The following is a 26,116-nucleotide window of genomic DNA, read 5'->3' on the forward strand; positions in this document are numbered from 1 at the left end:
TTTTGTGGGTTTCTTTATAAATTATGGTTAAATATGTAGTAAATTTAGCTTCTGAGTGCCATTCAGTGAAAAGGCAAACTCTGAAAACAGGACACTGCATCTTCATGCACCTCAGTAACCAGATCCAGCACCGTGCGAGTTCTGGCTGTTCCTCAAAGTCACAATAATTACTGTATTGCGCATCTTTTCTGTTTGTTTTAGAGGGTTCAGTCCATGGTCGGCTGCTCCAATGCCACAGCATCATGGCAAAACGGTGTGAGGGAGCAAAGCTGCTCAGCTCACAGCTGCCTGCAGGGCAGCAGAGCTGCAGCCCAGAGAGGAAGGGTAAGGACCAGACAGGACTCAAGGTCACGCCTCCACCACCCGCCCAGACACGCTCCACTCCACTCCGGAGTGTGCCCCACCAATCCCCCAAGCCAGTCCTGTTGAGACTCTACCTCAACCACCGTGAAATCAATTCAGTACTGCTTAGAATGTGATAAGTGTGTTTGAGGCAAGAGGAAGGATTTTGATGGAGATTAATAGCAACGTTAACTTCTAGTTAAATAAATGTATTTTTATTTAAGCACACACCATATTTTTCAATCATGCCTCCTAGACATACACAGAACACTTTACTAGTCAAACAAGGGGACACTCTGCATATTTATATGCAAAAATAAAAGTATTTTTCATGTTATTTTTAATTTAAAGTTTTACTTTGCCCATTGAGATCAAAGTGTATTTATTCCTAGGAGTATTTATCCTCTCAGTTGAATTCACATGTCATCATAAATCAAAGTTGTCATTTGATATTAAGTAAGGAGCAATTTTATGGTTGGTTGAACAGGTGAGAGATTTAAGAGTAAATTATTCAAGGCATTCGAGTGTTCTATTATTAGTAGACAACACACCTGAGACACTACTTTACTAATCTACTTACGTTAGATATTGTGTCTTTAAAATCTAACCTTTTTGTTTCTGTTTGTTAACAACAAAAGCTGTTTATATTGTTTGAAAGTCTTAAATAATCACAAACTAAGGACAGTGTTTATTTTCATTCAGATATGTTTCTGCTTATTGAATGCTTCTGCTTATTTTCATGGTGCTGTAACTCAAGGAACATTTGGCTTCCCCCATTCAACAGGACAAAAGCACAAATACGGTGAAGAGTAGGGGGACATTGTTAGAGAGGAGGCCAACATCTGGAAACTAGCGGAAAGAACATGATTTCTGACAGGTGAAAACTTTCCTCATGCCCCAAATTTTGAAGCATATACATGACTGCCTTTTAAATACACACTTTAATTTTTAATGAAAAATTATTTACTTGGATTTTCTTTACGAAGTCTTTGCCTCTTCACTTTTCTTCCCCAAGCCACCTTGCAAAACCTTGAAAGGAAAAAATTGTAGAAAACAATGGATGTAATACTATTTGTTTAACAAATATTAATCCTAATCAAGCATGAGAAAATTATATGTAGAACATCTGAATCTTATGAGCAGTACCATTCACGATAATCTCATCAATTTTCAGATCCACTCCTGAAAGGCAGACGCCCTGATGAAACTTGTGAAATCTCTGCTGTCTTTTAATTTACAACAATGCTTTGTTTTCTTTAATATTTCTAGATATGGTGCTCTGTATGGAGACTGGATGTATGCAAAGAGGACAAAATGAGTAGCAGCGATCTGATATAGAAAGAAAATTTTTGTCTGAAAATGTTGAGGAAGCAGAAGCAAGGGCCTTCCACTGACTGCACTGGACAAAACATGTGGTGAGCACCTTAATCAGGGGTCAGGAAATCATGCAGTCCAGCCACTGGCACCTGCATCTTTGCCAGCTGAACACCACGGGAAGATTTAGAAACCAAGCATCTCACACAAGTCACGGTCTCTTCAGACCTCCTGCCAGCCCCTTAGTATCCCATGCATCATCACCCTTGTCTTCCCGGCTCTAGCCACTAGACAAACCCCACAAAGTGAGCTCCTCAGTCCCCTGGACTGAAAATGTCTCGATACATGTCATGGACACACATGGAGGCAGCCTGCACAGTTCCTGGCATATAAAAGTGTAGATGACATCCTTTTCATAAACAAAGCACTTTATTTTCAGCAGGACTAGTGACTTGGCCAGAACTATGCAACCTGTGTCTGGAGGATGACAAAGCTCTCTGCCCACAAGTCACCCTGGTGTGGACGCCTTGCCATCTGAGAGTCACACAGCAATCAGCACTGCGGAAGGGTTGAGCAGCTCTGGATGCATCACCCTGGACACCACTGGACTGTTAACTAAGTATTTTCCCTGCAAGACATCATTCCATTCCACTGTGTCATCAGAAATGGAAACTGTTGCTGAATTTGCCGATTTGCACGATTATCTTTCTAATGCTTTATTGCACAGGAACATTCCTTAAGCCTTCTTGAAGAGCTAAAATTCCATGCAGTACTACATGTAGTTAATATTTCAAAATGGGTTTACTTAATTAGCATGGTTCTGGAAGATATTTTTCCTTTCAAGATGAGGTCTAGTTTATCTGAGTCAGAAATAGAAATTTAATGAAAAGAAGATAATCTCTGAAACTCCAGGTTACTATTCAGGCCCTGGGACTTCAGTCACCAGGTTAACTATTGTCTACACTGCCTTAAAACGTGTTATGTGAGAGGCTTTCCACACCGATTTTGCCACCATTAAATCTGTCGTGACAGTACCAGACACTGCCAGTACCGTGACACTGCCCAGCTCTCCTGGACACAACTGTAAAGCGAAGCTTCCAGGGACGTGGAAGTGCCACTCAGCACTGGGAATGACCACGTGGGATGCAGTCTCCCCTCTGTCCCCACAGAGACAGGGAGCACGGATAACCTCGTTACTACAAAATGAGCCTGCCTGGACATTTGAATGGCAGTAAGCGCCAGTGATTGGCCCTCAGCAAATACCATGCTGGTCAGCGGAGGAACCATTCAGCCAGGGCTGCAGAGGAGCAGGACCACTAGCTCCCCCTCCTCTGGGCGGCTGCTGCTGCCCCTTCTTACCCCATCCTGTGCTGCAACTCCCATTGGGAAAATGTATCCCAAATGTTTAAGGAGCAGTCAGCTGAGTGCATCCCAGTTTTATAACTAGAAGGCCTTATGGCTGCATAACTGTATTTCCCTTTTATGCAAGTATACCTTGTTCCCAAATGAATGGAAAATGCAGTTTAATGTTCCCATATTTTTCCATTTCATGTTTTAATTTTCCTATTTATAAAAACATTCAGTTCTATTTATAAATAAATGTATGGTATAAAAATCTGGAAAATTCCCTGGAGCTCTGTGCAGGGGAAATGAGTTGGAAATCACACAGCAGTTACCCAAATCCACAATGAACAATGTGGTCACTTTATCTAGAGCTGCATCCACATCACTGCAATGGGCATGAACGGTCATGAAATTAGACTTCTAAAATGATCTTACTCGCAAAACATCATTCCAAAAGCTGTACTTCATATGAGCTCACAGCTCACACATAAACATCACACATCTTATACTATCCTTGGTTGATTTTCTAGTTTAACTGTGTGTATTATTTGAGTGAAAGAATAATTAATATTTCTGACATAGCCATGTCAGAAGTAACTATATGTTTTTAGAAAACCATACATTAAAACAGTTAATTTTGATATTTTTGATAGTCTTTGAGTATGATGCATGAGTTTTATAATGAACAATGAAAATTATCTATTTACTGAACAGATTAGTAACTGGGAGAGTAGAAACCAGGAGAACAATCACGCATTCTAATTGCATTTTATAATTTATTACATAATAAAGAAATCAGATTTGGCTACAAAATTTATTTTAAATTAAAGGATTGCTTCATGATTCATAGTTAGCAGTGAAAAAGATTCATGCATTTATTTATTGCAAGTAAATATTGAAGAGATTATTGAGATCAATACGTCAGAGTCTGACCTGCTAGTATTGAATGCACACAATGAGATGAAATATTATTCTTCAATCCTCTTTCAAAAGCCATCTTACTAAGTACAATAATGCAGCTTTGAATGCAGGGGATGATAAGGATTAAAAGCATGACATCCTTGAGTAGTTAAAATATAGCATCCAAGTTGAAAGGCTTTAAACTGCACATTTAGTAATCCCGTACATCCAGTGTCAAGAGATTCAGTGACTAAACCTTAGATCTAAGAGTTGCTGCTGCCCAACGGGGAGTGTAGGCCAGGGACAGAGCGGGAGCTCGCTGTGCAGGAGCTCCCAGTCCATCCCCAGCACCTCAGAAAAAGAGGGAGCCCTGCGGATGCTGCACAAGGCTCCTTCAGTTGCACTGGTGGGCTCTCATGCTCTACGTAGGAGAAGATTCGGAGGGCAGAAGAAGTATCCACAGACCCTTTCACAAATTCTAGCAATGCTCCTGGGATGCTCTTTACAAACCAAGTACAATATATTCCTAAAGGGAAATTTCTACTAGTTGTGGTTGAAAAGAAAAAGTAATGAGAAAGTTAAATGGAAAAATTGCTAAAATTTTAAAATTTTGAGACAGTAATTTAAAGTCTCAGAAAAGATTTCACCATAGAAGTTGTTATATATTTTTAAAAATATTGATTTACTAACATCTGACTGCAGAAATAAGTGAGATTTCTTTCACTGTTTACCATGTCCCTCCTAATGTCTGTCTGTCTGTCTCTCTTTTATAGTAATAAGGATTGAGTTGTAATAATAAGGCCCTTTTCACTGAACTATATCCCCAAGCTCTTTAATTAGTTAACTTATTCATTGATTCATTTGTTTTTAAATTTTGAGACAGCTTCTCCCCCAGTCACTAGGGTGCCTAAGCTGGGGTGGCTCTTGCCTAAGCCTCCCCAGTTCTGGGATCACAGATGTATGGCACCGTGCTCCAAGAGTCTCATTTTTTAAGAACACATTCTAACATTGAGACTGCTAAGCCACTAGCATGCCGTTTCAAAGGGCAGATGCGTGCTCTGAAATCCTCTGTAACCTTCTTAGCTGAAGATGTTTCTAGGATTGTATATGAATGCTGCAAGTAGCTGAACAAAAAGAAGGTTAAAAATGACTTTCAATGGCCTCGTAGAAAAGGGGAACATATATACCAATTTACTTCTCAATTCCTAAAATTCTAAGACAGAGACAATCCTGGCAACCAGCAGAACCTGTGACCAAGTGTTAGCGTCACCCTGCTGTCACGGTCTCTCCTCTCCTGACCTTATTTCTGGCTTCAGGGATTAGCTCTTCTCATCAGTCCTGCAGCCTCCCCTCTCTCCTGGATTCTCCCACGGCCCTGGCTTCTGACTCCCTCATCAGGGCCCTGGCCTAGGACCACTCATCTCCCTCAGGATAAGAAGGAGGAATCAAACAAGGGGCATTGGGATGTTAGTTACAAGGGGCATCAGGGCCGAGTCCAGGGAATGACTAAGACCGGGAGGCTCAGTGTTCCTGGCTTTTATTAGGTGCATACCTTGACTGGAGGTGTTCTGGGGGCTTCAGGAAGCGGTGGGAGTGACCTGCTGGTGCAGGCAAGGTGCAAGGATTCGAAGAACAAATCACTTTTGGAAAAGCACGCAGGAGCAGATCATGGTTAACTGGTAATCTGATTATCTGCGCGCTGAGCCTACTGAGCTGGAGGCCTCCGGACCAGCCAGAGTCCTCAGCTGTGGTATCTGTCTTGCTCTGAGGCAGCAGCACCTCACAGACCATTTGCTGGTTTCAGCCACCTTTGGTCTGGGGATTAATTTCATCCCCATGCCAGCTGTGGGCCTCGCCACAAGTCACTTAGGCCTAGCACAGACTCTATTCAAATTATTTTTACGTCGATTTATTAATATCAATCACTGCCTGCTCTGCCCTGCATCAAGTTGGTCCTCAGCACTCCCCAGGTCTGCCTGCCCGACTTCCCTGGAACTTGTTTGCTCTTTTAATTGGCGAATAAATGAATACATTAATGTCTGCTAAGGTATAAATAAGATTTTCCAGCTCCATCCAGATGCAGCTATTTTATCATTAAGTAGCAGTTCACAAAAAAATAAGGTGCTATGTGGAAATAACACTGAATAGATTCACTTCGGGGCCCAAAGCTCAGGCCTGCACCTGGACAGTGTCTTCAACTGTATCTTCACAGGCGACTCACTTTCTCCTGTTGCCTTGGGGGACTAGCTGTGAGTTCACACCAAAATTAATTAAAATGTTTTCCCAAGATGAAAGAAATAAAGAAAAAAAAAAAAAAAAACCAAAGAACTGGAAGCATGGTGCTCACAACATTTCATCAGTTACTCTTTAATGACTACATTTTCAAGGCATTTTTAGGCCAGAAAGTCTAAATTTCTCTAAAAAATTACTTTTTTCCAGGCAGAAAAGCTTCTAAACTTTGCTAAAAAGCCATATTTGGTAATTGTAATTTTTGAACAAATAGGCAACTCTTTAATCTCAGGGGAAAGTGCCCAAGTCTTCCAATTTTCATTTTGAAACTATGCTTCATACACTGAATTGGAACTTCAGCAATTGTACAGGCAGATAATTCAGAAAGGAAGTGTTGTCCCGGTAAAGCTCAGGGAAGCAGAACGTCTTGATGCAGCTCTCCTACACAGGGCTCCTAAGAGGCAGGCTACCTTTCCCTGTGAAGTGAACATCTCTGAATCACTCGGTGACTCATCAGGGCACAAGACCACTCGGGGACATCCCATTCGTGTTCCCTTCCAAGCATCCTCCTCTGACTTTGTGACTTTCTGCTGTGCTCTGAAATCCAAATCTGGGCTTCGTTAGGAATGGCAGAAGACGGAAGGGTGACTGTTTTGTTTTGTTTTATTTCAATGGTATTTTTAGAATCCTAGTGGACACACAGAGAACCCAGAAACACTTTTTTCCTTATTCCAGTTGCACAGCCCCGACACTTTTGGAGAGTCCACTAGGAAGCTGTGAATTCACAGGAAGCGTCTCTGATCTGTTGCACTTTATCCCCTCGAAGCCGAGAGCTGTGACCGCAATACCATGAGCCCCCAGTTCTAACAGCGCTAAGTATAATTTTTCCAGTTCATTCTGTGGTCCTTTGGCCTTCCTGCCCTCCATCCAAGGTCTCACAGTCTAGGCTCTGGTTCATTTTCGGTTCAGCAGGCTGCTTATTTACAAGCTTGTGGTGGAAGGGTGTGGCTACACAAAGCTGCTCAAGTCATGGCCGGTGGAAAGCAGAGAGAAACCCTGAGATGAACAGGCCAGGCACAGCGAGGCCACACCCGCCGCGGTCCACTTCCCCTCTGAGGCCTCACCGCCTCGGAGCCCATCCAGCGGGGGTGAGGTTAGAACCCACAACCCAGTCTCCTCTCCAGAAGTCTCTTAATCCAGTCAAGCAGACAATCAAGCTTCTCTGCCACAGATGCGGTCCATTGTTTAAGCCACAATAAGAAATTTCCCTAAAAATGCTAAATGTTGATGCAGGCAGTTAAGTAAGGACAGTAGAGAGAACTCTTCCATCCGCTTCCCCAGGTTTCCTGCACTGTTTGCATTTGACACAACCATTGCATTAACTGAAACCAAGAAACCAATGTTGATACAGAACAATTAGCTAAACCTCAGATTTCACAATTTTCTCCACTAATGTCGTTTTTCTTACCCAGCATCTATCCAGGGTCCCATGGTGGATTCACTTACTCTGTATCCTGAATTTCCTTCCATCTGTGAGAATTTCTCAGATTCTCCCTGTTGGTGATGGCCTTACTTTGTATGAAGCACCTGCCCGACTGGCGCTTTGGAGGGTGTGAGGCCCCGGGCGTCTCTGCCGCTTTTTCACGAACCTTGGTCACCTCACTGAAATGCTACCTACTGTGCACACTTCTTCACTGTCAAGTAGCTGCTTCCCTCCTTTATGCTTAGTGAATATGTTGCAGGAGGTAACTGAAACTGTGCAAATACCCTTTTTTATCTTGTCTTTATTTAGTAATTTTAGTGTTCTTTGGTGGCTTTTGCCAAAGTCATTAATGTAGAACTATCAAACTGATTTTTTTCTCTTTAATGGGTTGTTCAGCAGTTCAAAATCAAATAGTGCAAACAGAAAGTTCTTATTTTATGCCAACTATTTTATGTTATTAATGATGACCACTGTATACTAAACACACTGTGTATTAAGTATCATCCTACCTATTTCATTAGTATGCCTTTGTGTAATTATCACAATGCTTTTGTGAAGAAAATATCTTTGAAATCAGAACTTCAGCGGGGAGAAAGTGAAACACAGACTAGCTAAACAATAAGACCTAGAGCAGTCTTTTAGCCACCAATGTAGGGAATGTTCTAAGTCAGTTACAGAACAAAACAGAATTAAAAAATGTAAGCCACGTTTGCAGAATTCTGACCAAAAATGTATGATCTAAAGTTAATGATTTGAAAATATCAGACTAACTTAATCTGAGAATTAACCTGAACAATAACTAACCAATACACTTCAAAAAACAAAAGGACAAGCAGTACTTTTCACAACCTGGCCACATTCAGGGGCTGCTAATAGATCTTTGTGATGTAAACTGGGGAACCTATAAAAAACAAAGCTTGCCTCTTTCATAGTTTTAAATTTTAGAAAAATCTAAACATAGTGTAAATATGCAATTCTTTTTAGTCACTAATGTTGGTAAAGCTATTTAATTTTGAGAAGAATAATGTAAAAAGCAGGATGTTTGGTTAAAAAAGGACTTCTCAGATAAGGTCTGGCATAGGATGTCTTCATTGTGGCAATGCTGGATTCTCAGTTTGATGTAACAAGTGTATGTATATATATGTGTGTGTGTGTATGTGTGTCTGTGTGTGTCTATGTGTATGTGTATATATGTGTGTGTCTATATGTTTGTGTGTATAAATGTGCATTTGTATTATATGTGTGTGTATATATGTGTGTTTCTATGTTTGTGTGTATATATGTGCATTTGTGTATATATGTGTGTATATGTGTATGTGCGTATATATGTGTGTATATGTGTATGTGTATATGTGTGTGTGTGTATGTGTATGTGTATATGTGTGTATATATGTGTGTGTATATGTGTGTGTATATATATATATGTATGTACACAGAACTTAAGTGGCTGCTACTATTTATACTCATTCAATTTGTTCTGCACAATCAATTCATATCTTCCAACTTATTAGTACATATGGGAGGCAGCAAGGGTATAAATCTGAGAAGGGAATTTTTAACAATTATGGGTAAAATACAGAATTGTACATTTATAATTAAAGTTGCACTGAAAATGCTTCCTCATCAACATGGATGCATCGACACTCTCAAGTGTGACCTGTGCTTAGGCTTTGCTTCTAAGCTGGTCGTCTCATCTGCCATTTGTACCAGCTCTCTATTTCCTGGGTTTTCTAAGATGCTAGGATTTGGAAACATTTTGATCTTAAATCAGCCAGTGCTGTTTTGTGCAGCCTATTCTGTTTTAGTCAACAGCCTTTCCTACTTATCGAATGCTATTTCACGAAGGGGAGCTAAGTGGTGGGAGGGGGACCACACTCTGAAGTGGGGAAGATGTGGTGAGAAGTTGCAGTCCTTTGAATTCTGATGGTTGCCTTATTTTTTAAATGCTCTATTTCTTGTGAGATAAGGTTCTTCACCTGAAATTCCAGTCATCCTAGTATCTTCATTTCTTAAAACAGAAGGAGCAGAGGGAGGAAAAAGAAAGGGAAAATGTGGATGAAAAAGAGACTGTTGAGTAAATAAACTAGATCTTAGACTCAAAGGCTGCAGTTCCCAGGATGCTTTCCTTCCCTTCCCTTCTTCACAGGAACCTAAAGCCGACAGAGCCCCAGCTGGAAGCTTGCTGGGCTTTCACCCCAGCTCAGGCACCGCGGGGAGTCTGGGCTCCTCCTGTTTGCTACTGCTCAAGGGACTCCGGGTCCCTGGGGCCCTCACTCTCTGCTGCAGGAGGCCTCCTTTTGGTCTGGGACTCTCCAGCTCTCAGGCCTCCTCGGAACTCTGCTTGTTCCCTGATGGAGACACTCACTGTCACCAGGCAGAGGACAGTGCTCCTCTGGGAACCCTGCACTTCCCTGTAATTATCTGTTCTGAGACCTCAATCATTCATCTCATTTGTTCTTTTGTGCCTTAGAACCTGGCTCTGCTTTCAGCCCTGGAAAAATATTTTAGGAGCAAATACTTATGAATCTATCTTCTTGCTTAGAATAAAAGAGTAGAGGAAACAACAGGAAACAGAAATCTCAAAATTTCTCTCTAAAATTATCTTGCCAGTCGCTTCGAGAGAAAAGGAAAAGATGGTGCTGTCCTGCAGTGCTCATCTCTGAAATGCTGAGACGCACTCAGAACAGAGGAGCAAGAGTCTAGAACCAACTGCACCCTACCTGGCCTGGGTCAGAATTGCAGCCGGCACCTTAGACTAGCCTGAGGGGAGGTGACAGGTTCACCCACATCAAGTCTACACCCCCAACCAACAGCACTGTGCAGTACTGAGAGGTGAGTGAACAGCTCCAGGAAACAATGAGGGGGAGGCACAGTTGTAGGAGTTTGACAGTGAACATGTGGTTCCTACCTCTCCAACAACAGATGAAAAGGAAGTGACTTGTAACATAGAGGCACCATGGGAATTTCTCTCTGAGCTCATCAGAGGAAGCATATTATCACTTAATTTTGCTTATAATTTAGTCTTGTGATATGTACCCTGTTAATCTGTCATTGATTCATTCAATGATTCTTACTGTCATAAGACACTAACTGAAAACCTATTATGTGCCATCCGCTGTTCTAAGTATTAGAGATGAATCAACGAACAACACAGAAAGAGGAAACTCCTGCTGTAATGTAGCATACATTATAGCTGAGAATAAGAAATAAGTAACATAGATGACATGCCAGGTGTGGATAAGTGATGCGAACAAAAACAAGATGATGGTGGACAGTAAGAGCTACTTCCGTGGGCAGCGATTACATTCTGACGATCCTGCTCGTGTGTGGTCTCCCTGAAAAGCTGACAGTGAGGGGAACAACTGCAGAGAAAATCCCTAAGGAGACAGAAAGAACATTCCTGGCCCAAGGAAGGGCAAGGACAACAGTGCTGTGGCAGCTTGAACAGTGTCGCAGAAGAACACATGGATAGTGTGGTTGGAAGGCTCCGAGGGGGTGCAGTAGGGAGTCACAGGAGAAAGGGGCACTGGGAAGAGGCCAAGCGGGCTCTGCAGGCCCTTGCCAAGTCTTTGGCTTTTCCTTCGACAGAGGAAGCCATCAGATGCATTTGGGGTGGTGGAGGACAGGATCACACTGCACCCCACTGCCTGGAACACAGACTGACGACAGTCCAGGAACAGTAGGAAGTTTCAATCCGGAGATGATCAAACAACCATGTAGTTGAAGTGTCAGTGGTGTGAGATGTTTAGATTCCTGATGGATTTTGAAGCAAGAGACAACAGGATTGCATACTACATGTAAGAGAAAGCAGAGCTAAAGATAATCTCAAGTTCTCTGATTTTGGCTGCTAGAGAGATGGAGTTACTATTAAATGAGATGCGGAAATGGGGCAATAGATTTGGAGTCAGGAGTGAAGATCAGTACCTTTGGATATGTTGTTTTGGCATAGTAACTGGATACTATGTGGACTGGACATTTAAACCTCAGTGAAATCAACTCAACTACAAGGAGAGAAGGAGAATGGGAGATAGCTGGCAGGATAAATGCCATCAAAAGGGAATTTTTAGAAAAAACATACTGAGAATAGAAACATGTTCATCTCTGATCAGAAGGACACACTAGGGAGGAAACTGGATTGCGCTGAGTCTTTGATTTAAACTTTTGGATCTCAGAACCAGGCTATAATAAAGTTCTCACAGAAAGTATGTTAGAGAAATAAAGAAAGCGTAGATTACATTTGATTTATTTTATAAGCACTTCGCTAAAGGAATTAATCATACTTGATTCTTAGTTATTTCAATCTAGCATGTGACATTTGCCAAGCAATAGGCTCAAACTTGTACAGAAGTGAGCAGGATTGGAGACACAGAGGTGCCATGTTGAAAAATGTCCACAAAACCCAGGCAGGAAAAGGGTAAACTGGAGTTAGGATAAGAATGCCAACGCGGGGAAATATCCGACCACTGACAAAGATAAAAGGTAGTGAGGTACAGACCTTGAGGGGTGGTAAACGTCCCCGTCAGGGGCACAGGGAAAGCAGAGGAGGAGAGGCACATTGGTGCTGGGTGAATGGACCGCAGAACTTAATAACCTCCAGGGAAGAAGGGGTCTCAAGGTACTCACGCAGGGCTGGCTTGGGCCAGACTTTTCCTGAAATGATGTAAAAATGTAAAGTGAGCCCAGAACGTTAAATAGAACTTAAACATCAAATTTGTAGTGAGCTGTATGACGGGTTGATCTTTCATCATATTTATAAGGCATTTAAAAATATCGCTAACTTCTTCCCAAAGTTTGATTTAAGCTTTTGGACCTAGAGAATTTATGAACTCCAGAGACATAGTTTGTAAAAGGAGACAAACCAATATTAAATATTGACCTCAAACAGATTTCTAGAAATAAGAATAGTTACAAGGAAAGTCAGTTCAATATGACATTTTAGAAGTTATTTGGTGGTAGGGGACTATTTGCACTTACTAGAAAATATTCACAACAAAAATTCCCCAGACATGAATTTAGGAGGCAAATTTGTTCCTTTCACATTTCCATCAGTTTTATTCTACCTACGCAATTGTTAATTGCAACTCTGACACATGCAGGTGCACAGGAAGTTCAGTCTATCACTGATTATAATTTGAGCACACAAACCAATGTGCCTCAGAGGAAAATCAATTATAGGAATCAGAGAACATGCAAATAAGAAAATATGGCTAAATCTACAGTTTATTATACATTTGTCCCCATCATTAAAAACACGAAGTTCAATTTTCAGGTCTGAAACCAGTTTGAAAACTGTGAGCCTCAGCTAGACGTGATTAGTTGGTAGAAAGACTTGCATCCTCTCTTGGTGAGACTGAGCCCGCCTGAGTGAAGCCCAGGGTGTCTCAGCAGGAAGGAACACAGCTTCAGGAGTCAGGAGGAGGAGGCCCTAAGACAGGGGATCCCACAGAGTGACAGCTGATTGTTGCCAACCCAGAAAGAACTCAGTGCTTCTGTTTCTCATCTTTTATAAAAGCAAGAAATCTGAATTTTCAATGGGAAATTTCCCAATTAACACAATATCACATGAAAAATTACTGCAGGGGGCTGTAGAAAACACATCTGAGTGGCATATTCAGGTCTCAAGTGGTTGGCTTGTCATCTCCAGTCATTTATTGGAGAGGAACTGAACATGTGATCACCCTTTCAAGGAGACTTATACCTCCGTAAGAGTTCCTAAAGCTTGTTCTTGTCCAAATACAATACTTGAGACAAATCTGTTTCCCCTTAACTCAAGGATTTGTTCAAATTTCCAGGTTTATTTCTAAGTTAATCTTGATTTTACCTTAATATTTACCCTGCATATTATAATTAATGTTTTAGGAATGGTTATGCTCCAGACCAGAAATAGCTCTAGTCCAGGCTTAGACGCTGGATTCCAATTACACCACCACTATGTCTGTAAGTGCCCTGTCTAAATGCTCACATTCCCAGTGCTAACAGCGTGTTTTCCTTCCGTATTGGTTTGTGTGTGTCACAGCACTTGAATGCATGTTGAAGTGTTGTCTTTTCACGTGTCTAAGGCAGAAACTGCAGAGTGTTTGTTTAGTCCATGACCCTAAAGCCAGACCATACGGCATCTTCTTTCCCATTTTCCTTATCCAGTTCAGGTTTCATTATCCTTATTCACTGTCTCAAGCTTTGAAGTGCACACGAATCACCTGGGGATTTTGGTAAAGTTCAGATTCTGATACAGTTGGTCTAGGGTCAGGCCTGAAAGCCTTTTTCTATAAACTCGTAGAATCAGTAAATCAGTCGGGTCCCTATTATTGCTTATTTTTATTTTTTTTTTCTCTTATAGTTCTTGTCCAATTCTTTTCATAAAATATTCCAAACTTGAGCTACATTTTGGGACCCTTCAAACATGTTAAATCACTGCATAGGATGAATCTTTTTCCCAGAAGCAGCAGAAACTACAGTGATCTCAGATGAAAATGTCTTCCTTTAGATATAACTTTCTCTTGCTCTTGTCTTTCACCCAAAGGGACTAGGGGAACAGTTCAGGCCACTGTAATATTACAAATGGAGAGTTTCAGATGAGTTGCCTTGTGTTTTGGCCACTTTTCCACCACTGAAACAAAATATCCATCACATACAACTTAAAAGAGGAAGGCTTTATTTGGCTCAGTTTCCAGTGGGTTCAGTCCCTAGTCAGCTGACTCCAAAATGGAAACCTGTGGGAGAAGGACCTGGAGGAAAACAACTGCTCATACCATGGCATCCAGGAAGCAGAAAGAAAAGGGAGAAGCAGCAAACAAAAACACACCATTCCCATCACGCCCCGCTTGGGGCTCAGCTCCAACCAGCCCAGCCTCCTAACAATACAATTAGCAACTCAACTTATCAATGTATTAGTTCCCTAATGAGTCCAGCAGTGCTCAAATCACCTTCCAAACCCAGGAGAATTCTGGAAAACATTTTAGATCTAAACTGTAACATCTTGCAAACTTTAAAGCGAGAAGTGACCATCTTCCAGTTACTCTTTACTAAGTCTTGTTTACTGCTGAGAACATCAGCAGTGTTAATAGGCTAATAGCAATTTACGGATTTAGGATTTTACTTATTTCCTCCTCATCCAAGAAGGCTGTTGGAAGTTCAAATTTTTGTGAATCAGTAAATATCAGTGCAAAAGAGCTCTCCCTTTCCTTTGAGTTCAGGTCTGGAATTTCCTCTGTGTTGTCAGTTCTTCCAGATCCTTTCTGTTCATTAAAATGTAACTTATCTAACTTAGTTCTTTTTAACAAGTTAACTTGTTCAAACAACCTGGCTTTCCACCCTGAAAAATAAAGTATCTCTATTACACTTACTAAAATCAGCCTTTTCCTCTCATAGGTCACTAGTTCCCTAAAGACAGTGGAGGAGATCTTTCTCATATTCTCTTCTGTACTTAGCATCAGCACACAGCACTTGGGATGGTTGCTATATGGGAGGAGTTTGTCTTGGTGAGCAGAACCAGGAGATCACCCCTCGAAGATGAGTAGACAGGCAAGATGGAGATCCCCAGACTTGCTTCCTGACTGCCTGGACCCAAGTGGGAAGCTGTGAGGGACGGCCATAGTTCTGGCACCAGATGGTTTGTATTTCTTCATGGCACACTTGAGAAAGGACTGAAACATACAAGATGACTAAAAAGAAATGATAATTGTCCCCCAAAAGAGCCTTTCCTCTAAGAAAAATCTCTCAAATAGCTTCCCTTTCAGTATTTTACTATCCATGATTAAAAATAGTCCCTGCTTTCTGCCAAGATTGCAAGAAAATCAATAAAAGGCCATGATTGTCTATCTTGGCATGTCATTTATTAGACTGATACATTTACATTTTTTACATTGATAGGGTTTACTTTTTTTTCTTTGAGGAACTTAGGTTTTAAATTTGTCTTTGGCCCTATGAGATGGATGATGAGAATAAAACGTGTGAAAAATTAAACTTCAGCAATGGTAAGTGTAAATGATTTAAGAGTTATGCTGGAGACTGGCTCATTAATTCACTTTTGCAGTTTAACCATTTGAAAAACAGACCAGCCATGGTGACTGCAGTATGGTGTGGCTGACAGTTTTCAAAGGTTTAGTGCCCTGCAGAGAAGGCCTTTGGAGATCATGAAGCACTGGTATTATAGGCAGGATGCAGACCATCTGCCAACAGTAGTGGCCGATGCCTTCCCCTGAGCAATAGGTTCAAGGGAGCTTCAGGAGGAATTATATAAACCCTTTCCACCTTCCTCAGTAATTAACCTGGGGAATCTAGATAAAATTAACTATCCTCTATATGCCTCTGAAATGACAGAGAACATAATTCCTACCTATGCCTCAAGGAAAAGACATCTAGCCTTATATAGGATATAGATAATGGTAAAGATAATTTCTTATCAAGAAATCTCACAAAATCAGAATAGTATTTTAAAAATATTTTAATGCTTTCATCTCTTTGGCTGCAAGGGATATTTAGACATATAAAGTATTAACATAACTATGATAATGATTTTTGGCGAGCCTGTTTAAGAAAGCATGCACATTTCCAAAGTGCGTGCTTGATGCACTCTCCCACCTTGGAAGTGGCCACCAGAGGCACCACCTCATGGATCTGTTTGGTCTCAGCAGAACTGTCTTTTCCAATCAGAAACTGAAGTCATTTTATTAGAGGGAAAAATGACTGGGTTTGAGATTTATGAGGAACCAAGTTTGAATTCTACTTTGCTATTAACTAGTTAAATGACCTTAAATTTAAATAACTTTTCTGAATCTCTGTAGGATTTTTGTTTGTCAAATTGACAAAAGAGTAGTTAAATGATAACAGTGTTAGAGGATTGATTGAGATAAAATACTTAAGAGGACTTTCATAGCATATTATATTATATGGTTAGACTTATATCATACTAGAATTCTTCTGTCTAAATTAAAACATCCCTTATCTTCCCCCTTATAGGTGTCCTTTATAAAGCAATCAAATGTAGATTTTGTACTGGCTGCATTTTCACCTGAAGACTTCTCAGTGAATATTGAGCCTCATGTCTGTGGTCTGAGCACTCACCATGTGCACTGGGTGCTGAGAGGGCTCCAGGGGCGGCACCAACACTTAGTACCATTTCAGGATCTCAATACCAAAAAAGCTCCAGCAAATAAAACCATCTCATATAGATGAATAATAATATCCTCAAATATTATTTAGAGTAATAGTGGGCATAAAATAAGTGATTGGGTTTTGAGATTGGCCTAAAGAAAGGTATGGGTGAGCAGAGGCCTGGAAACAAGCCAGGCAGGAGGAGGAAGAGCAGAAATCTGAGTAGAAGGGAGATGAGAGGACATGCTTGGGAACAATGAGACACCTAGACTTACCCATCCCGCAAGCTTAAACAAAAGGTGACTATTCTATTAAAGTTAGTTTGCTCTGAAAGGAGTTCCTGCCATCACTTTGCATTAAGAAAACACTGACTACTTTTAATGATCTGCCATCTAATGTATCAACGATCTGCCATCTAATGTATAAACGATCTGCCATCTAGTGTATAAATCTGCCTGAGGAAACCATGTCACCACTTTCCTGTTACTGGAATGGAATACTTGGGACACAACACTTGTAAAGAGAGAAGGCTGACTTGTTCACAGCTGTGAGGCTCCAGGCCATAAACAATAGATCTTGCTGCTTGAAACCTGTGATGAGAAGGCAGAACATCCTGGTGACCACGGACGGAGCAGAGCAGCAATCAGAAACGAGTGATGAGGTTCCAGGGCCCTATAACTCCCGTCTTGGACGCACCCCTGATAGCCTACCACCTTAGTCAATTTCTCACTGCTGGGACAAACTAACACCCACAGCTTAAAGGCGGGGAGGTTTGTTTTGGCTCATGTAGGTATAAACCATAACAACCTCCCACTAGACTCCAACTTTTACAGGTTGTACCTCCTCCCAAAAAGAACCCCCCTGGAGACCAAGCCATTAACATGTGGGCCACTGGAGGATACTCACGATCCAACCGGTAACAGAAGGTGATCTTAGCAGAGGAAGGCAGGATGCCACACACTTGTATTAGTGATCTCGGCCCCTGCTGAGACACGATCCCCAACACACACGTTAAAGGAGGCGCTTATATTGGCTCACCTTTTACAGAGGATCCGGTCGATGGTCAGCTGGCTCCAAGGTGGAAACGGCATGCTGATGGGTGCAGCAGAGCAAAGGTGCTTCCTTCAAGGCACCCGGGAAGAGGAGCAGGGGAACAGTGGCTGCAAGGAGAAGGACAACGGACCGCATGAAGTAGCCAAGTTCACACCCCCACGACTACCTAGACGCATGAGGAGGGTGCTCCGCAATCCCTGGCAGATCCCAGCCAATGAAGCCAAATTCCAACCTCAGCACCACAGCCTGCCTTCTGTGCACTCAGCCTGTGGCCCCCACTACCGTCAGCTCACAGAACCAGCAGAGTGGACCTGCGTGCTCCAGCCTCGTAAGCCTCAGAGGTGCACACACTAGTGTTCCTTTGTACCTGGGAGGTACATGTTTTTATCTGGTGAGGGCTGGTCACAAGGTCACACATGACCGTAAGACAATATGCTCATCAAAAAGAGGATAATGTTGATCTTAGTGAATCCTAAGTATTTTTCCCCTCAATAGAGAATGTAAACAAATAAGTGGTCCAGATCATATTTGTTTATTTGTTTTATTAAACATGACATTCTTATGTGTCCAAAAAGCCCTCTAGATTTAGTTTTGCAGATTTGTGTAAGCATTCATGTTAATATTTTCAGTAAGAAGCTCTAATCTTTGCAAATTCCTCTCTTCAACATTCTACAATGAAGTGGTTAATCTCTCCTCTCCTTTAGTCTGCAGGACTTCTCAGGCTCCATCACGCACTTTACAAATCGCAGTGTCCAGAATTGTACACAGCATTCCAAATGCAGACACACTGCTCTTTTGAAGGAAGTAAATCAGTACTTCCTACCTTTTCTCAAAAATAATTTCTGGTGATGGTATCTACATTGCTAATGCTTTGAATACAGCTTCACAACAAAGTCTGAAGTGAGCCCTATATGCCTTGGTCTTGTAATCCTGATGTGGAAATTTGCTCTCCTTTAAAAGCACTGGTTTTCAACCTAAGCTATACAAGTTTTAAAAATGGAGATGCTATCTTTATTCCTCAAGATTCTGAATTAAATTTTCTGACACAAGGTTCAGGTATTAATATTTTAAAAAATATCTGTACATTTATGTAATGTCCTGTTGGGATTTTAAGCACTGTCATACAGCTAAATTTGTGGATTTCCCCAATTTTATCCTATGTATTCATATTGAAATTTATTTAATTTTTCCTGTTTGCAGATAGACTTATATAAGATTAAAACCTCCCAACATTTTCCCTCATTATGAGATTATGGAGTTGGTACAAGGGAAAACTATGGGGGCCTCTGTACCCCATAACAAATCTTGCATTTCAGCACATACTATAAAACAAGTGGAAACACAGGTGTTTGAGGTCCATTGTCCTCTTTCCTGTGTATGAACACAACATCTACATGGCTGTGTTGCTCATGTGTATCAATTTGGATAAAAAGATCCTGAATTTTTTCACTCCCCTCACCCTCTACCTCTACTCTCCCTCAAAAAATCCACTCATATGTTAGAGTTCTTCAGAGAATCAGAACCCATAGGTCTGGCATGCTATACATTGTAAGAAATTAGCTCACACACAATTTTGTGGCTGAGAAGTCCTATGATGTCTGTTCTGTGAGCTACAGACCCAAGAGAGCTATTGATATAATTCAACCCTAGAGGCAAAAGAAGACCAAAGATCTAGCTGAAGCTGGCAGGCAAAAAGGTTTTGACCTCTAGCTTGCTCTTTGTGTTCTGTTTAGTCCTTCAGTGGATATGGGATATAACTCATATTGGGAAGGATGATCTCCTTAGAAAATTCATTGATTTAAACACTAATTTCACCCAGAAACACCCTCACAGATACATTCAGAGATATGTTTGAGAATCTGAGAACTATTTGACCTATGCAATTTGACACATTAAGCTTTCAAAAGCCTACATGACCCTAGTAATGTAGACTTTCTGGGCACTTTGATAAGAAGAAAAAAGAAAGCTGAATTTTATACTTTATATTCAATATAAAGTACCTAGAGACCTCATTTATGAGCACTGGAGGTAGCATTCCCTTGTAGATTTATCTAATTTTGATCTCCAATCTATACCACTCTCAAAATATGCTGTTCTCTTTTATTCTCCAGGGAAATTCTTATATAAACCCAAGGTGGCATTTCTCAAAATACCTGAATTGCGAGTCAATGCCAGCCTTGATAAAATGGAGTAACCTCTAGCTGATGCCATTTCAACTCTTCTAGAATTTAATGTGAGTACCAGTGATGCTACTGGCTATCACACAATGTACAAAATGTCATCGTTACTACACAAAGCGCACACACATTTTTGAGCCTCTGACGCCACTGTTTCATCCAGGGATCTACAAACCTGTCGTCTAGTCAGGAATCTTCTGCGGACCTTGTCTCAGTTACTTTTCTCATGGTTTATTTGGAGGTTTCAGACACAGTTGGCTCCATGGCAGGACAGCAAGGCAGAGGGGCACGGCAGAGGAGAAACAGTCCACAGAGGAAAGCAGGGAGCGGTGGGCAGCAACGGACAGCCTCCCCTCCCCTTTGATGCCACACAGCTTATAAGCCTGGGGGGGTGCCCCACACCCACAGCAAACCTTCAATAAATCATTCGCTACACTCAGAGAGCTACACTAATTCCAATCAGTGATCTAATTTAGTACCTCAGACCTTAGTCATGGTATGACACACACTGCAGCGAGCCATCTCTGAAAACCTTACATATGAGAACATGAGGCTTTGGGGGAACACCTAGCTAGAAGCCATGACAGATCTCAAGTGTCATTCTCCTCTGCAAGTAGTTTCTCAGATAAATGCAAACATATATCTGGGAGAAATCCCCAGGAGTAAGATTTTTGTTTCTTTGTATCACTTTACACTTGGATAGTATTATATCATTTAAAAGTTAACTAAATGTTTTCATGGAACAAGCATGTAAAAAGTGAAGCATTAGATATACAATTAACTAATTATATTATATATATTATATAATTAACTAACTATAACTAACTATAACGATAATTAACTAAAACCTCAGGCGAGGTGATCTAAAATAATAACTACTTATTGTCATTCTCTGGGCATCAACATCACCATCATCATCTTTTGTGATACTCTGGGTCATATATCTGCGGTTCTAACCTGGTTTATTGATGTGACTATTCATGGAATCTCAGCTGGGCCAGGGTGCTGTAAGGGGGGCAGTTCCAGTCAAGGGGCGAAGCTCTACCTTCTGGTGGAAGTGTGGACCCCCCCTGTAAAAAGCAGCAAACATGAGGACTTGTGATTCACTGGGCCAGCACTGCAGCAAAGTGTGTTCACATGTGTGTTCATTTCTCTAATTATCACAACCCCTGAGAGAGGTAGCAGTATTATTTTCTATATTTTCACATTTGATCAATCTCCAGTATGTGAAAAGTCAATGATATAACCAGCCAAATTGTTATAAGATGGCAGAACTAAGATTAAAATTAGGCACTGTCAATCAAAAATCATGATGGAAATGACAATGTACACACATCCCATTTTATAAAACTGGGTTCTAAAGCTCAATGTGGTAGATAAATAATTTTCAATCATCTATGTTTTAACATTTAATAATATTTTTATTAATTTTTTTCAGTTTATAAAATAAATATTTTAAAGCACAAAAATTTTTAGGACTTATTATTTTGTGTCTCTATCTTAGGAACAGATTTTAAACACTTTCTCACTTTAAATGCTTTCCAAGAAAAAAGTGACTTTCTTCTTTATTCAAGTTACAGAGTCATTTGGAATGTGTACAAAAGGAAAGAAAAGTGGTATTTCAAATCTCAGTATTGAAAAAATGCATTTACCAAACTTATCTCTGAAACATTTTTCAAGATTTTTGCCTCAAAATTGAGAAGCCCATTCATGATCAACTGCGATCTCACTGCACTTCCTCCACCCTAGTTATACGTCCCACTTTAAAGTGCAGCCAGCAGAAATGGCTGAGAGGAGCAATTCCAAGTAGCAACCACCACAGAACATGCAGAGCTAGACCTTCAGCCTCTGCGGGCGCTCACTTCACTACGTGCATATAATTTTTGCTCACCTCTGTTAGACCAGAAACATTTTAGGAAAGACAGGTATATGAGCTTATGTAAAACTGACAAGCTGTGCTGTCTATATTTCTATAGACCTGGATTTTATAGATCCATATGTGTACAAATACTTACATACATCTAAGCAGGAGGAATAAGAACAGCTTGCCCTGTATCAACCATCACATCATATGCAAACCCTGTTACAGTATTATACTGCCATTTTTTTCCTCTTTTTTAAAGAAATGTGATAGGGAATTTGTTACAAAAGGTAACATTTGCATTTTCTACTACACAGGTGGCATTATTTTGTGGTTATTTAAATATTAATGATTAGTGGTAAGTACTGATATTTCTGCACTATAAAGAAACCATACATTCACTTGGGAATAATGGAAATCACAAAAATTTTAAAAAGTACAAGCAGCCTTTGTTCTCCCTCTGAAGACATATGGCTGGCCTTTGTTTGCTGATTGGCACAGTCTTTTCTTCCTGGAGTTTTTTTCTGTGTACTTTGCTGGATTAATTTTTATTTTATTTTTTCCATATGGTCTTGGCATCGTCTCCTTACTGGAACACAGGGTCTGACATCTGTAACTTAATGTAGCAGAGGTTTGGCTCAAGTTTCAGGCCCTGGTCACTCAGCTGTAGGGAGAAAGTCACAAGGGTAGAGGGTCTGGAGGTGGAATGTTTGTTCACCTTCTGTGGATGGGAAGTTGGAGGGAGGAGCTAGGGAAGGAGACAGATCCTTTCAACTCACGAACCTCCTCTGACCTCTGACAGCAAATCAGCGAAACCACCCCCATAACTCAATCATCTTCTAAAAGTGTGTCTATGAGAACACGTGGCCTTTGGGAGATCTCTATCTGAACTGAAACTCATACTTATGATTAGATAACTTTATGAAAATTTACCGCGTTTTCAAATGAATCCTTGTGAAATTTTCTTGTTATGAACTTTTCAAATGTGTTAGGAAACTATTTTTATAGAACACTATCACACAGTTGCCTAGTTTTCCATTATTCTATACTGATAGAGTAATGAATATTTTAATTTATTATCAGTAAATATGACTGAACACCTTTTCGCATTTTTGTCACCAAAATGATTATTTTGATGTATTTCCTGAAATGCACTGCAGATGAACATTTTCTTGAGCATTATTGATAATACTGACAAATACTGTCTAGAGATTCTTACTGTATTTGGATTTCAAATTTATGTTACAAAAGGACCTGTCTTACTAGCATTATCATCACTTAAATGTTATAGTAGAACACCACGGACATACACTAACTAAGCAAATTCTTAGTTTACTCCTTTCTATTAGAATTTAATGTATATATTTTTATTGTTAAATAGGCAAATAGAAGATATACGAAAATAACTTAATTGTGCATATACAAATGTGGTGAGATCACACAATTTCAATATTTTAAAGCTATTTTAATTATAACTGCAAAATCCTTAGGTATTTCATAACTTTTGATTTCATGTTATGTCAAATTGTATCTGCAAGGATGTAAGTAGACTGCAAGGACATAAGTAGAATGTTCTAAAATATTATTCTCTAGTTGTTTAGTTGTTAGCCATCACATTAACATTGTGTGATGGTTAAGTGCAATCATGCCAACTTCATTGACTTGGCAACTGCCTAGGGGATTGTTAAGCATGCATCTGTCTGTGTCTGACTGAGCCATGGAGGATGGCCTTAGAGTCTGTGTCTGTGCCTGGCCTCTTCCTCTCAGGCACTGTCCTGCTCTGCTCCTCATCTGCCATGACCTAAGCTTCCACCATACTCAACATCTCTGATGCTTCTGCCTTCTGATACCAGCTCAACTTGGACTCAATCTTGTGAAACAATGAGCCAAAATAAACCTTTCCTCTTTCAGTTGTGGACGTTGGGAATTGCATTCCAATAATGGAAATCTGCCTAATACAATTGGCTATTGTGTACAAATTAGAAACTACCTGGGAAAGTGAGACAAGAAATAAATGAAAGAAGATCTTTGGTTTTCTGGAATTTCACTGTCAATGGATGTAAGGATGGATCGCTGGAGGTTTTTACAACTTGATTCCTTCATGGTCCATCCATTAGCCAGAGTGAATCAAAGCTAAAGGATCAGCTTGTTCAATTAAAAGTAAAACAAAATGAAGTCACTAGAGTAATTAAAGAACAAAGAGCAGCAAATATTTTGAATATAGCATTTGAGGTTTGTTATGCAGTTTAATTACATTTTTTCTGGGAAAACAAGGAGAAATTTGACTGTGGCACTTGACTCCTTCTTCATCCTTGTATTTTATGGGTGGAGAATTCGCACATAAGAAATGCATCTGGACAATATTCCAAGTACAAGCAAACTTAACCCCACACAGATGACTGGGGGGGGGGAACACCACTATTTAGAAGTCAGGGTTACAAACACCCTAAAGGCAAAATAATTTTAAAAGGTTAACAACCACAATATTTCCCAAGGGCCATCATCCTCCTATCTCTTGTTTCACTGTCCATTTATTTTTCCCACTGTACAATTCTTTCCATTTTCTGATGATGTTTTCTTCTGGGGGAGAGGAGGAGAGGAGAAAGCAAATGCACATCTTTGTGAAGTGGACTATGCAATATTTTATTCCAAATTGTAACTTTTTCTAAATCCCTTAGCCTACTGCACACATTATCATTTATTTCTCTATTACTTTCTTAGCTCTTTTCCATCCACAGTGGAAGATAGCAAGAAATTAATAATATGTCCTCTCAGCTTAATCACTGTACAAAGGATACAGTTTGAAATGGTATTCACCAATTTTTGAAGCTTTTTGTTTGAGAATGTGGATACACACAAAATCTACAATTGTATGTTTTTCTTCACATCCGCCTGTGACTATTACTGATTCCCAAGTGCCTGGACCATGGACCAGGACACATTTGGATTATGATTCACAATGGTGTATCTTATTGTGCCCTTTGAAACACGGCACATTTACCTCCAAATGTGACCATCAGAATTTCAGGGTGCCCAATTCTGACTTATTTGTATGAAGTGAGACTCTTATTGCCACGAATAACATCTTTGGAAATCACATTTCCTTATGGCATCAGAGAATCAAAGTTTACTCAAGGCTTGTAGTTTTTGAAGCAATTTTGTCTGATGAGTAGCCATCTTTAAAATTAGAAAATATAGCAACAAATTGTTACACCTGCTATTTTCAAGTTTTAAAACAAGTGGAAGGCACAATATCTAATATATAATGCTTATTGCAAAAACTCAGAAACTTACTTTCTGAGCAACTTATTTTTGTTTATTTGCATCCAATTATTAGCTTTTGAGATAGTTAATGTCAACATTATATTCACGGCAAAAGAACAAGTAAAATTGGGGTTACAGATCCAGTGCTGAGCTCCAATAACTCTAAAACAAAAAGCAGCCTTGCGATTGGGGAAGCTGGGCAGGTGCGGCGGGGAGACTGGCAGAAAGGGTGAGGATGAAATCACGTCTTCAAAGCACTTGAGGTCTTGTTACTAAGCGGATTTTCCGCGGTTCTGGGTGGGTCCCCTTAGGTAAGTAACAACAAGGCCCACTCCTCCAGACCCTCCGTGGTGCAAGGATGCCGGCGCATGCTAAACACAATCCTTTCCAGCTAACTGGTCTGGTGGAGTGCTAATGCCAACAGTCACACTGAGCTGCTTTCGGGAAGCATGCCCCAAGGTGTGCGGGTCTTTCTTTTCTTTTTCCTTTCTCTCTCTCTCTCTCTCTTTCTTCCTTCCTTTCTTTTTTTTTTTTTTTTTTTTTTTTGCAGTCACCCGAGCCCTTTCCTGCGATTTCTTAACCTCCAACTCTAAGAAAAAGCAGGACCTAGAAATAAACTACCCGTCCTAGGCTCTGAGGCTGAATCGCCCACCCCTCATCTCCTGCGCCTTCCCGTTCCCCTCCAAATCTGTGAGCTAGACTGGAGTTGAGATCTCCTCAACCACGGCCCGCGCCGGCTCCTTTAACTCCGCACTGGGCATGGAGAAGATGCTGAGCTGCGCGGGGCGGGAGGAAGGGCGAGGGTCGCGGGAAGGGCGTGGGTCGCGGACAGCACCTGTTCGAGACTCGCAGGCGCAACGTGAGGGCCGACGAAGGACAAGGGGCCAGGGCATCACCTGTCCCGAGGCGCAAGCGCAACGCGAGGGCCGACGGGAGGCGGGGCGCGGGCATCACCTGTTCCGAGGCGCACGCGCAACGCGAGGGCTGACGGGAGGCGGGGCGCGGACATCACCTGTTCTGGTATGCGCACGCGCAGCGCGAGCCGGCGGGGGGCGG

At 40.9% G+C, this 26,116-nt stretch overlaps 1 long non-coding RNA gene across 1 annotated transcript; it reads right to left on the reverse strand.

Moving 5' to 3' along the window:
* Nucleotides 1–535: 535 nt before the first annotated feature.
* Nucleotides 536–26,067, reverse strand: LOC134473358 (uncharacterized). The gene is made up of 3 exons (XR_010043599.1): nt 26,015–26,067; nt 17,744–17,865; nt 536–1,371 (listed from the first exon to the last, which is right to left on the reverse strand). It is a non-coding gene; the product is annotated as an uncharacterized LOC134473358 (long non-coding RNA).
* Nucleotides 26,068–26,116: the final 49 nt, after the last annotated feature.

This window comes from Cavia porcellus, unplaced genomic scaffold, assembly GCF_034190915.1.
Source record: "Cavia porcellus strain 051 isolate PalLab524CR breed Dunkin Hartley unplaced genomic scaffold, mCavPor4.1 scaffold_2, whole genome shotgun sequence".
NCBI classification, from domain to species: Eukaryota; Metazoa; Chordata; class Mammalia; order Rodentia; family Caviidae; genus Cavia; species Cavia porcellus.